Source organism: Pongo abelii, chromosome 3, assembly GCF_028885655.2.
Source record: "Pongo abelii isolate AG06213 chromosome 3, NHGRI_mPonAbe1-v2.0_pri, whole genome shotgun sequence".
NCBI classification, from domain to species: domain Eukaryota; kingdom Metazoa; phylum Chordata; class Mammalia; order Primates; family Hominidae; genus Pongo; species Pongo abelii.
The window spans coordinates 34788876-34804016 of NC_071988.2; the positions used below are offsets into that span (position 1 = coordinate 34788876).

General features: G+C 35.3%; 1 non-coding gene across 1 annotated transcript; it reads left to right on the forward strand.

Moving 5' to 3' along the window:
• The first annotated feature begins 6195 nt into the window (after positions 1-6195).
• On the forward strand, positions 6196-6301 carry LOC112133192 (U6 spliceosomal RNA). Its single transcript, XR_002914878.1, has one exon. It is a non-coding gene; the product is annotated as a U6 spliceosomal RNA (small nuclear RNA).
• The last annotated feature ends 8840 nt before the right edge of the window (positions 6302-15141 follow it).

The window sequence follows — 15141 nt, forward strand, 5'->3', positions numbered from 1 at the left end:
AAACACAGTGGGGGGAACATAGGATCACCTGGACCAGGACAAGAATTAGCACTTTGAAGATCGCTTTAAGAAGTGTGATAATGTTTTCATGCATTTCAAAATGTTACTGTTTTAGGAAATGTATAATAATCTGTAGATAGCACAGAACTGATTTGAAGGAAAGTATTCAATTTTTTAGCAGAAATATTTACCCTAAACAAATTAGGCAGTGGAAATGTCTTGGTAAAGCCTGAAAATGGCTTAAAGATTGTAAAAGCTTTTAAAGTATAGTATAGTATATTTGTTTGATTTCACATCATGAAAAGTCATTTTTTAAATTGTGTATCTAGAAATGTGGACTGTGTGTTGTCTGATTAACTTATATTCCCAGTTTTAAAAAAAGTATGAGAAAAGCATTTTATAAATGAGCAACCATTTGCATTCTGTTTTGGATTTTGCAAACATTTTAACGTAAACACCTCAAGTATGTTTTCAGTAACATCTGCTTAAATTTTAATTTCTTCATAAGTGCTGTTATTTATTTTATTTATTTGTAGGATATTTATAACAAGCATATGTATAAAAGCTTCATTCACAGCTTTACTCTTTTTTAAACTACTGTGGTGATCACTTAGCTTTTCTTTATATTTTACATAATATAAACAGCTACATTTTGGAATGTGCCTTTGCTTAATTATACAATTACCAAAAAATTATGAAAATGACCCAATAAAGCCAGAATGTCTCTATTTCAGCAAAACAATGCAAAATCTAATGCTTTCATAAGCCAAATGCATAAAAGATTATGAGATAATGTATTATCTGAAGTTAGTGGTTTATTTGTACATTTTATTAAATGTATGATATAAATGTAGAAACATATATTAGTTTTTAATATAGTTTCTGTCATTAACAGAAACTGTTTCAAGGAAAAAACACAGCATGTAAAGAAAGCATTTTAAAATTTTTCCCTTATCTTGAATTATAGTCAAAATCTTTGCCTTGAGTTATGTTTGTGATGGCATCTTTTTCTCCCCACCAAAACGAATATATGCAGTGAAGTCACTTATATATTTTTTTCAATTGAAATATTTATAACTTTGTATTAGTCAGAGTTCTCCAGAGAAACAGAACCAATAGAACACACACACACACACACACACACACACACACACACACACACACACACACATAGAGAGAGAGATTTATTATAAGCAGCTGGCACACACAATTATAAAGGCTGGGAAGTACCAAATCCTGCAGTGTGAATCAGTTAGCTAGAGACCTAGAAGAGCTATGGTTTAGTTCCAGTCAGAATCTAAAGGTCTGAGAACCAAGAGACCTAAATATATAGTTCTAATCTGAAGCCTGGCGGGTTCAAGACCCAGAACGAGCCAATGTTTTAGTTTAAGTGTGAAAGCAGTAAAAAAAGCCAATGTCCCAGTTGAAACACCATCAACAGGAAAAATTATCTCTCATCCAAGGGAGGGACGGCAGTTTTGTTTTATTCAGGACTTCAACTGATTGGATGAGGTCCAGCTGCATTATGGAAGGCAATCTGCTTTACTCAGTCTACTGATTTAAATATGAATCTCACCCAAAAACATCCTTTCAGAAACACCCAGAAAAAAATGTTTGACCAAAATATCTGGGCACCCTGTGGCCCAGTCAAGTTGAACATGTAATCAATCATCATAAATACTGTAGATAAGTGTACTAGTGTCTCTATATAGTATAGAAAACACTTGAGCATGAGTTTCCACTTTAAACAGTGCAGTTTGTAAGGATAATTGTTATACAAAATAGACATTTATGCAAATGAGTCAGTTATGTAAGATTAATGAATTTACTATTAAATCTTGAGTAATCACAAATTTACAATATTACAGAAATGATTACAACACATTGATCCAAAGGAATATTATTATTTTTTTCCATTAAAAGTACAAAGGCAAGAGTACTGCACTAGAATACAAATTTGTGACCTTGTTTACTCAAAAGTTGGACACTATATTCAAATTTACTAATTAATTATGTTATTAAAGTAGCTGAAAATACAATTTGGAAATGGAAAAAGGTGAAAGGATTTTTGTTAAAGCTCTTGAGAATAATACCAAAAACCCCACAAAATTGCAATTTTTAAAAGATACTTTAAAAATCCCCAAATCACATTATTCAGATAATATATATTTTTTATTAACTAACTGCCCAGCACACCTCAATAATACATTTCTCCTACATCTTGACTGCATATTTTGATTATCTCTTTAAATAACTATAATTTGATAATATTTGCATAGAGAAAATATTTAACTTGAATGAATAATAGATCAAATTTGTTATTTTGTTTGCATTACAAGGTATTGCCACTTTTTTAGTATTATTAAGAGTTCCTCTACAACTTTCTTTCAAAAACGTACATTTTAAAGTTGGGAAAAGTAATGTAGTACATTTTTTAAAAGATATTTTGCTCTAAAAATAAAAACTTAGCTCTGAATTTGGATTTATTCTGAGCTAAATGTTAGAGATAAAATGGTAACCTAGAAAAGAACTTTATGCCCATAATTTTTATTAACTAGTGGAAATATCATAGTTTTACTATCTCCTAGTTACATTCTTTGTGTTATCTAGGGGTGGAATATAACAAAATACAATATTTTAATATATTAGATTACTTAGGGCTTTCTAACATGAACAGCTAGAATTTAGAACAAAACAACTAAAACCTCTCTATATTATTAGAAGGAGAAGAAAATCCATAAACTCTATATTTAAGAAATCTGAATTGGCATGGCATAAATAAGATTCATAAATCAATTTACGTTTCCAAATTAGTTTTGATTCCATTAATTGGTTCTTAGGACCGGAAATATAATGGAGTGAGTAAAATATTCTGGTCCTAATAAAATAGAACACTGTTTTACATCAAAACAGGTTGTCAATTTCTGAAAATATGATAGACCAGATGTCTGAAGATAAGTTCTAGGATAGCAGTTATCTTATATTTTAACATGTTTCATAAGATATATCTTAACAATTATTTTCAGCTACATTGTTGAGCTGGAGAGATAGCTAGAGAAATCCAAAGAAACCAGAATCAAGAATATTGGGAGGCTGAGGTGGGAGGATCACTTGATCCCAGGAGGTCAAGGCTACAGGGAGTCATGTTTGTGACACTGTAATCCAGCCTGGATGACAGAGTGAGAACCTGTCTCAAATAAATAAAATAGTAATAATAAAATTTAAAAGAATACATATAAGTAAGCTTGCATCAAAGCCAGAATTGCATCCAAGCTAGAACCTGTGAAATAGGTTCAATCTTTTCTTTCAATGTTGCAAACAAACTTTTTGCATTGGCTGTGACTGTCACAATACTGAGAAGGATACATTTCTGTGTCTTCTTTTAAATCCAGGTCATGAGAAGTTTCTCCATATCTAATCTAAGTCATTCTCAAAGTTTTGTAAGCTTCTTTGCCTTCAATCAAGCAGACTCTGTTTCTTGGTTTTGTTTCGTTTTGTTTTGAGACGAAGTCTTGCTCTGTTGTCCAGGCTAGAGTTCAGTGGCTCGATCTCTGCTCACTGCAACCTCCGCCTCCCAGGTTCAAGCGATTTTCCTGCCTCAGCCTCCTGATTAGCTGAAATTACAGGCACATGCCACCATGCCTGGCTAATTTTTGTACTTTTAGTAGAGACGTGGTTTCACCATGTTGGTCAGGCTGGTCTCGAACTCCTGACCTAATCAAGCAGATTCTTAAACACCTTCTATCACTTTGTTCTTGTTCTTCATGATTGTAGCTATGACAAAATGAGACTGATGAGCAATAACCACTCCTGATTTTCCACCTTTGTAGTCCTTAATCACCTTTAATTTTGTTTCCCAGTCAGTCACTTATTGACAACACCACCTATTGACAACATTAGTCATGGATTTTGTATCCCTTGGATCATGAGGAATAAAATGACAAAAGATTAAACCAAGCACAAGAGAAAAGGAAGCAATCAAGTTACACCATAAATGAGATGTATGACGCTGCTGCCAACATAACACAGCAAACTATTTTACAGTAAACTTTTTTATAGGTAGCAAGAGTACACTTCAAAATGATGATGAAAAATACAATATAGTAAATGCATAAACCAGTAACACAGTCAATTATTATCAGTATTGATGGAAGCAGCGGCCCGTCTGCAGTGGATGCTAACATGACACTGGCTGCAGTGAGGGAGGCGTGGCCAGGGCTGTGTGCTCCATGGAGCCAATGGGAGCTGGAAACAGGGGGAAGCCTTGCCTGCTTCCAAGTTGGAGGGGTGGGTGTCTTGCCCTCCTGGGTGCAACTGCAGCTGCCCAGCCACAGCTGCAGACCCGGACATCCCCGTGCTCTCTGGGAAGACCCCCACCCCTGCAGGCTCAGAAGGGCCTGCCCCCAGTGTCTGGACTCCCCCTCCTCCTGTCCTCCACTTTGATTTTGGAGCAAAGTTGAGGCTGAGCTCAGACTGTTGCCTGTGCTCAGGGTAGTGCTGACATGCTAGCTCTCTGCTTCCCTGGCCCCCTCCAGACTTTGGGCCCTGACAGCACAGGAGAGAGGCTGAGGGGGGGTACTAAGGGAGGCTCAGCACGGACCTGCAGGCATACCTTGGCCTGAACAGCCTGGACTCTGTGGATGGCATGCTGATGGCAACAGGAGGCTGACAGGCTCCTGGGTGGAAAGAGGTGGTTTCCCAGTGAAGCCCCACCTTCAGGCCTGGTACAGGGTGCCAGTTCCATGGACTGGAGTGAGAACATATGGTGCTTTTTCCTGGCCCACCTATGGCTGTCCGTGGACCAATCAGCACACACTTCCTCCCCTCTGAAGCCCGTAAAACCCCTCTCTGCTGAGAGCTGAACAAAAGTTAGGATGTCCTGCCTGCGGAGAGGACCTACCCACTGTGGGTCTCCTCTCTGCCTCGTCTGCCCAGAGCTAAAGGGATGTTGGGAGGACCTGCCTGTAAAGAGGAGCTACCCACTGTGGGTCTCCCCTCTGCTGAGAGGTGGATATTCATTGAGATGACCTGCCTGCGGAGAGGAACTACCCACTGGGGGTCTCCTCTGAGCTGTTCTGTCAATAAAGCGCCTCTTTGCCTTGTTCACCCTATGCTTGTTCGCGTACCTCATTCTTCCTGGAAATGGGACACAGCAGATGGCAGGGCTGAAAGAGCTGTAACACAAACAGGGCTGAAACACTCCCCTTGCTTGCCATGTTGCAGGTAATGAGAAGGAGTGAAGAGAAAAGGAGAGAAGAGCTGTGGCCCTTTGAGGAGCCCAGACCTAGCAGCTCCCTGACCCGGGTTGTGACACTCTCTTTGGGACTCTGTGGTTCCTGGAATCTCTCAGCTTTCAGGTGCCGCCACATTCCCCAGTGCTATCCATGGAGGCTGCTTGTGGTATGTCTGGCCGAGCCACAGCCTCACAGGGAACTGACACCTGTGCTGGTGCCTGGAGCTGCCCTCCCTACTGAAGCCGACACGCCTGGCTATGCACAGTGGCTGGACCCCACAGTTGCTCACTCACAAACCCCTCCTTGCTCCGTGCCTGTCTCACCCTTGGCAGGTGTGGCATCCAGGCCAGTAGGATGAGCTGAACACAGCCTGCCAGGCTGAATGGGTGAAATGAGCCAAACAGGCCCTAGCAAAACTCAGGCAAAGGCACCACTGGCCACGGAGGTTTCTGGCTGGAAAAGCAACACCTGAAGGATCTCGTGACATTATCACATACTATATACTGTATGTAATTGTACAAGCTATACTTTTGCACAACTGGCAGTGTAGTAGGATTGTTTACACCAACATCACCTCAAATATGTGAGTAATGCATTGCACTATTACGTTTAGATGGCTATGACATAACTAAGTGACAGGAATTTTTTAGCTCTATTGTAATCTTATGGGACCACCATCATTTACATGGTCTGTCATTGTTATACTGCTCATGACTGTATAAATATATACAAATAAGTTCAACTATCATACTGAAAAATTAAGAAGCAAATACAATTTTGTCCTACAACTATAGCCTTCAAGCCCCATTTTTTAAATACTTTTCACTAAAAGAAAATACATTGGGTGTAGGAAAAGATAGCATATGATTAAGAAATAATATCATCTTGAAAATGTGGCTATGCAAGACAGAATCGTATGGCTACTTATATATGTGGCATTGTTTCTAGAAAAACTTTTATAGTGCTCACTTCAGCAGCATATATACTAAAATTGGAACAATATAGAGAAAATTAGCATGTCCCCTGTGCAAGGATGATGCTAAATTCACGAAACATTCCATATTTTTAGGACCTCTTCAAGAAGAACTACAAACCACTGCTCAAAAAATTAGAGATGACACAAACAAATGGAAAATCTTTCCATTCTCATGCATAGGAAGAATCAACATCGTGAAAATGGCAATATACAGCCCAAAGCAATTTATAGATTCCATGTTATTCTCATTAAACTACCATTGACATTCTTCACAGAATTAGAAAAAGAAAACTATTTTGAAATTCATTTGGAACCAAAAAAGAGTTTGTATAGCCACCAAGACAATCCTAAGCAAAAAAAAAAAAAAAAAAAAAAGGCCATAGGCATCACACTTCCTGACTTCAAACTATACTATAAGGCTACAGTAATTAAAATCTATAACAGCATGTTATGGGTACAGAAACAGGCACATAGACCAATGGAACAGAATAGAAGACCCAGAAATAAGACCACACACCTACAACCATCAGATCTTCAACAGACTTGTCAAAAACAAGCAATAGGGAAAGGATTCTTCTTTGTTTAATAAATGATGCTGGGAGAACTGACTAGTCATGTGCAGAAAATTAAAACCGGACCACTTACTTACACCATATACAAAAATCAACTCAAGATGGATTAAAGACTTAAATGTAAAACCCAAAACTATAAAAACCCTAGGATAAAAATCTAGGCAATACCATTCAGGACATAGGCACAGGCAAAAATTTCATGACAAAAATGCCAAAAGCAATTGCAACAAAAGCAAAAATGAGCAAAGTGGATTTTATTAAACCAAAGAGCTTCTGCACAGGAAAAGAAACAATCATCAGAGTGAATAGAAAACCTACCAAATGGGAGAAAATTTTTGCAATCTATCCATCTGACAAAGGTCTAAGATCCAGCATCTACAAGGAACTTAAACAAATGTACAAGAAAACAAACAAAAAAAAACTCCATTAAAACATTGGCAAAGGACATGAATAGACACTTATCAAAAGAAGACATACATGCAACCAACAAACATGAAAAAGAGCTCCACATCACTGATCATCAGAGAAATGCAAATCAAAACCACAATGAGCTACCATCTCACATCATTCAGAGTGGCTATTATCAAAAAGTCAAAAAACAACAGATTCTGGCAAGGTTGTGGAGCAAAAGCAACACTTTTACACTGTTGGTGGGAGAGTAAATTAGTTCAGCCATTGTGGAAGACACTAGGGCAATTCCTCAAAGACCTAGAGGCAGAAAAAAACATTTGACCCCACAATCCCATTACTGGATATATACCCAAAGAAATAGAAATTATTCTATTATAAAGATACATTAACATATATGTTCGCTGCAGCACTATTCACAATAGCAAAGACATGGAATCAACCTAAATGCCCATCAACGATAGAATGAATAAAGAAAATGTGGTGCATATGCACCATGGAATACTCCTCTGCCATAAAAAGGAATGAGATTATGTCTTTTACAGAAACATGGGTGGAGCTGGAAGCCATTATCCTCAGCAAACTAATGCAGGAACAGAAAACCAAATACTGCATGTTCTTACTTATAAGTGGGAGCTAAATGATGACAACACATGGACACAGAGGGGAACAACACACACTGGGGCCAGTTGGAGGGTGGAAGGGTGGGAGGAGGGAGAGCATCAAGAAGAATAACTAATAGATGCTGAGCTTAATACCTAGATGACGGGATGATTTGTGCAGCAAACCACCATGGCACAGATTTAACGCAGCACACCAACACAACACATGTATACATATATAACAAACCTGCACGTTGTGCACATGTACCCTAGAACTTATAGTATAATAAAAAATTTTGGAAAGAAAATAAATAAATAAATAAATATCTTAAAAAAGAAAGAAAAACCATAAGTGTTTTTTATAAGGGCAAATAAAACCTGGAACAATGAATACTGTTTTCAGGTGTGGGATCATGAGAAATTTGCAAATATATAGTCATTTATTTAGTAGGAAATTCAGCATAATATGTCATAACCTCTTGAGTTGTAGATGTTCTGAACCTAGTACAAAAAAAAAAAAGTTAACCTATTAAGCTTCCTAAAACCACATAAACATAGTTATCAAATGGGCCTTAAAGTTTCCCTAAATTTAACTAAACTTAAGACAACTTTTTCCTACCTATTGGCCCTGATTTCCCTTTCAATTGTCCGTTGACTTTAGCAAACTTATAATTTCAAATTCTACTAATCATTTTAAGATATACATCTCTTTCTTTCGCCTATTAATCTTTTGCTCTGAACCTCACTCTTTGTGTGTCTGTGTCCTAGTTTTCTGTGGCTGTGAGACAAGGAACCTCGGGTATCACCCCAGACAACGAGACCATTTCAATAACTTGAATAAAATTTTTTTAGCCTGTTTAACTTTGCCATGTGAAATTTTTGCTTTGACAATAGTGTAATAATGTTTTTTATTTTTTTATTTCTTGTGCTCAAAGAAATAATACAGATTGAATATTCTTTATCTGAAATGCTTGGGACCATAAATATTTCCAATTTTGGATTTTTAAGATTTTGGAATATATGCATTGTACTTTCTGGTTCAGCATTCCTATCTTGAAAATCCACAATCTGAAATATTCCAACAAGCATTTTATCTGAGCATCGTGTCAGCACCCAAAGTTCTAGATATTGGAATATTTCAGATTTTGGACTTTCAGATTAGGGATACTCAACTTGTACTCGAATGCTAATTGTTACATATATATTGGAATAAATACATGGAATCAGTGTAATGCTTCATTTTATTCTAATGTGTGGTATGCATACATGCATAAATGCATCAGTACTGAAAAATTTCACTGTCAACAGTATTTCCTCAACTCTAGTCCTATTTCTTTGACTAGGACTAAAATCACTCTTTAGAGAGTGATTTTGATCACTCTCTAAAGTCTTGGTTCATGTATTTAGAGTTTAAAGACTACAAAGTAGAGTAACTTATTCAAAGAAATATGAACAATGAAGAATAAGATAAAGGTAAATAAACCAGATCTCAATTAACAAAGAAGTATCTGGGATAGTGCTCCTTCATATCACTTATATAATGGTTCCAGGATGCAAAGGATATGGATTTATTATTTTGCAATTGGAATACCAGTCCATTAATTAAAGATTACTGTGTATAGCAGGGGTAATGCTTTTTTCTGGTTTGTGACGTCTGAAATGTGGTAAGAATTATATAATCTCAGAATTTGCAATGATAGAGCACATCTCAGAAACCATAATACAGTTTAAAGCAAGCAACTTCAATAAAAAGATCTAATGTTGTTTATAAAGTTACATTTCTAGCATAATTTTAATAGCTTCCATTTCATTGTCCTCTTTTTAATAGGACTTAGATATCTTAAATATATATTTCTAAATTACAAAGTCATTTCTCTGCTCTTCATAAACAAGGATTTTTATGTGAGGTCATTAACTTTGGGAATGGCCCAATTATAACTATTTCAATACAAACCAAATTAGTAAAATGATGATATAGAGATACTCACAAAAGAGAAACTTTTAATCCCTTCAGAGATTTAAAGATAAAATATATTATTAGTTTACATCACAATTTTGGATTTTTTCCAAATAATTCAATCACACATAGTGAACCTTGTTTTACTACGCAGCATTTTTTTGACTATTCTACTCTGCTTGTATAGATTTCCTCAAAAGAAGCAGGGATTTCAGATTTTATGTTTCCTTTTATTTGTATTTAGTCATGGTTACCTCTGTGGAAAGAGTGATTTACCCTTGTCTCTACTCTTCCCTTTTCAAACAACAACAAAAAAAAACAAAAATAAAAAATACATAGCACATTTAGTTAGCTCTGTGGGTGCCATATGTCTTGATATAATATACTCAATAATTTGGACACCAGGGCAAAAGTACTTACCATTTCCATAGTTCAGATATATATACTTAAAAATATCCACTGAGAATTTCCAGTAAACAACAGACTATTCCAATCTGGTCTATTGTATTTGCCATTTTCTATGTCACAGAGTAAGAGATAACTATACAGAGAGAAGAATATCTGTGGATTCCAGGTATAAGCATTAGCATATGCAAAGTCCCTAAGGCCATTTTCTCTGAATGAAATTATCCATGCTTAGTTTAATTCAAATAGCATTCCTTTGTTAAATCTCTAATACTTTCATCCCAGACTGTCTCACTGTTAAAAATTTTATATCACTTATAAAAATGTTATTTTTGTCATACTTGCTGCAATTAAGTATGCATGTTCATATTATCATTTGTTTGTGGTCTATCTCTTCTACTAAACTATAATACATATTTCCAAGTGACAAAAAAATAAGATCTTACTATTTTCCCATTATACTTAGATGTTTTATCAATCTTAGAAGCTATTATCTTTATTACAATTCATATTATTCTTATGTAAACTATAAGCTACATAAGAACAGATATTGAGGCTATTTTACTTATTGATTTGTTCCCAGTGCATGGGACATAGCCTGACACATAGTAGAAACTGTATCTTTCATAGTAGGTGTGTGAAACAAATGATGAAATAAATGAAAAAACAAACAAAGAAACAAAAAAGAAAGTTCTTTGGCAAATAAAAACACCAAATATTTAGTATCTGAAATATTTTTATATATTTTTTTACTACTTCTGCATTTGCCACAGATTATTTCCTTAGTGTGCAACAACTGTATGCTCTTTTCATTTAATGCTCTTGAATTAAGTATTATGCATATGACATGCATGAGGAACCTCAAGAGTTTAAGAAACTTGCTGAAGGTTAAATAGCCAATAAGTAAGAAGAGAGTATTTGAACCCTGACTCTTCTATTACCTCCTTCTGTTATCTTTTGCCACAGTGTAAAATAAATAACCAAAAACTTCATAAGTATATAACAGTATACATTTCTTATGATCATGGGTTGGCTGAATGTTAGCTGATCTAGGCTAGGAATACCTGTGGATTCTGCTGATCTTAGCCAATCTTGCTCATTCTTTAGGGGGAGAATAGGGGTGGCTAAAGGAGATGATTTCTACAGGTGCCCCTGGCCACAGAGGCTCTTCTCCACCTATTTTTTTATCTTCCTTTTGAGAACAACAGACTAGTCTAGGCATGGCTTGTTGACAAAAGAGGCACAAAAGCTTCTAACAGCAAACATAACCATGTGATGCTTCTTGAGTGTTTGGGGGAAATGTAATAAGAAACACAATGACTTCTTAACCGAGAAAAAGTGCCCACAAAGGTAAAAAGAGGGAACATAATTTTATTATTGTATGAACATTAAACTAGAATGTAATGTGTATTACAGAAAATCCATGAGGAAATTGCAAAGACAGAAAATCTCACCTTTTTATATTGGTAGCTAAATTAAAATCATTACATACATGTTCTCAAAATGAATAATGACTAGCCCTCAAGTAAGAGGATTTAGCAGCACCATTTGTCACATATCATCCTAAATTCACTTGTACTTAGGATGACCATCTGTGTTGACTAATTAGCTTTAACCAGAAGAAAAATAAACTTAGTTTGCTAGGGCTGCCATAACAAATATTACAGACTGTGTGGCTCAAATAACAAAACTTATTTTTGTATAGTTTTAAAGACTAGAAGTCCAAGATCAAGATGTGGGCGAGTTTGGTTTCTTTTGAGGCCTTTTTTTTGGCTTACAGACGGCTGCCTTCTCCTTCACGTGGCCATTCCTTGGTCTCTGTTGTCAATATCCTGATATCCTCTTATAAAGACATCAGTCATATTGATTAGTGCCTATTCATATTACTTCATTTACCTATCTGCAAATACAGTCACATTCTAGGGGTTTGGACTTTGACAAATAAATTTTGGGGACACAATTTAGCCCAAAACATGTCATTGTGCTTTCTCAAAAACACAACGTATTAGTCTGTTCTCACACTGCTAATAAAGACATGCCCCAAGGCTGGGTAATTTATGAAGGAAAGAGTTTTAATTGACTCACCGTTTCACATGGCTGAGGAGGTCTCTCAATTACAAGTGAAGATGAATGAGGAGCAACATCACATCTTACATGGCAGCAGGCAAGAGGGCGTGTGCAGGGGAACTCTCCTTTATAAAACCATCATATCTTGTGAAATTTATTCACTATCGTGAGAACAGCACAGGAAAGACCCACCTCCATGATTCAATTATCTCCCACTGGGTCCCTCCCACGATATGTGGGAATTATGGGAGCTACAATTCAAGATGAGTTTTGTGCCAAACCATAGCACACAATTTTGAAATTTCACCTGATTTTCTACAAAGGGTTAATAAAGTTATGTTTGTGAAAGGAACTCTAGCTTGTTTATTCAAATAAAATTATTTCAAAAGCACAATACAAAATTGACTTATCTACAAAGATAAGGGTGTTAGATAAAAAGAGGAAACTTGTAGATATTTGCTTACTAGCATATGCTTAAAATTATTTATGTTTGTTTTCTAAAAGGGATAGGTTTTAAATTAATGTATATAAAATATATGCTATAAATTAATGAAAGAAATTATAACAATTTAAGCACAGAACACTACATTTATTTTTATGTAAAATTAAGCATAATAACATTAGGCATATTTATTTCTCCTAAATTTTTCAAAATATTTTAATTAAATATCATTAAGAATATTCATTTCTTTTATTTTACTTTAAACAGTTCTAAAACTTTGAAATAAAAGTATATAATATAAACTCTGGTGGTTTGTCTAGAAATATCTTTGTTTTTCTTTCATTTTTGAGCAGTTATACTCAGTAAAGAATTTTTGGTTGACAGGTTTTTATGGTTGAGTATTTAAATATGATGTTTTACTATTTTCTGGCTGCTATTATTTCTGATGAGAAATCAGCTATTATTTCATTAATTGTTTTATATATATATAATGTGTCATTTTATATATATAATATATATAATATATAAAACGTATCACTATTTTTATATATATATATATATATATATAAAATGTGTCACTTTTCTCTTTCTGCATCCCATATTTTCTCTTTAGTTTTCCATTTAAGCAATGTTGTTATGCTGTGTCCACATTTCGTTTTATTTTATTACATATTTACTGTACTTCTTGTATCTATAAGCCAATATTTTCCCCCAAATTGGAAAATTGATAGCCATTATTCATGCAGATACTTTTCTGCCTGATTTTCTTCCTTTTGTCCTTAGATTGCCATTACTCAGACATGTAAATGTTTGCTATTATCCCACAGTTCTCTGAGATTCCGTTTATTTTCCTTTAATTAATCTTTTCTTCCTCCTTTCCCTTACACTGGACAATTTCTATTAATTTATCTTGAAGTTGACTGATTTCTTCTGCTATCCCTAATATGGTCTTGGGCCCATTGGGTAATTTTTCTATTTGAGTTATTTCATGTTTTAACTTTAGAATTTCCATTTGGTTAGTTTTTATAGTTTATATTTCTCTGATGAGAGTTTCTGCTTTTTCACTCATTATTAACATATTTTCATTTAATTATTTCCAAATACTTTCTTTTTTTATTTGAACATATTTATCATAGTTTCACTGAAGTCTCGGTCAACTAAAATGCAACATCAGTGCCCATCTGGAGTCAGTTTCCAGTGACTTTTTCCCTGCATATATGTTTGATGTGGTTAGGCTGTGTGTCACCACCCAAAACTCATCTTGAATTATAATCCCCATAATACCCACTTGTCAATAGAGAGACCAGATAGTGGTAATTGGATACCAGGGACGGTTTCCCCCATGCTGTTCTCATGATATTGAGTGAGTTGTGAGTTCTCACGAGATCTGATGGTTTTATAAGTGTTTAGTAGTTCCACCTGTGTTCATTTTCCTTCCTGTGACCTTGAGAAGAAGGTGCCTTGCTTCCTCTTTCCCTTCTGCCATGATTGTAAGTTTCCTGAAGCCTCCCCATCCATGCAGTAGTGTGAGTCAATTAAAACTTTTTATGAATTATCCAGTCTCAGGTAAGGCTTTGTAGCAGTGTGAAAATGGACTAATAAACTTTATATATTCTTGTTTCTTTCCATGTCTTGGATTTTATACCATTTAAAAATGGTATACTTTGTTGTTGCAAAACGATTTTTCAGTTTTGTTTTCCTGTTATGGTTTCATTATTGTTTTGCTTTTATAAGTAACAAACCTGCACGTTGTGCACAGGTACCCTAAAATGTAAAGTATAATAAAAAATAAAAATAAAAAAATAAGTAGACAATTACCTTTTCTTTAATCAAAGAGTAAAATTTTTTTCATGGTGTTCATCCCCTGATATCTCTGATGTTCTTTCCATGTTTTCCCCTCCCTCCTTTCCTCTCTGTATCCCTCCCCACTCACTCCTTCCCTCCCTCCCTTCCTTCCTTCTTTCTTTCCTTTCTTCTTTCTCTTCTTTGTTTTCACTTTTGCCTGACTTCCTAAGCATATTCATAGCTTACTGGAAAGTAATTTCTGTAAAGGTTATTTTATGCTTAATACCTCGAGCCCATAGGCCTGAGCTGTGTGTTAAGTTGAGAAACACATACAATGGTCCAGGAACTTTGCAAAACTTCTCATTCTTTCAATTTTTTGCTGGACTCCCAGTGTTCTTTTCATGCATGTACTTTTTAGCAGCCCTTCAGTGATGTGGTGTGAAAAGTACAGTCCTTCTAAAGCTCTCTTACTCAAAATCATCCACTTTATTTTTCCAAGAAATCTGCTACTTACTTCTAAGTCTATCACCTCCAGAGTGGAAAGCTGTGAGTTTTCACTACTTAACCTAGTAATAAATTGGAAGCAGGCAATAGCAGTAGAAAGAAAAATAGATTAAGAAAATTGAAATAGAAGACAATACAATCTTGCCTGGTATAAAAAACCATATTAATGATTAAATACGTATTTTTACT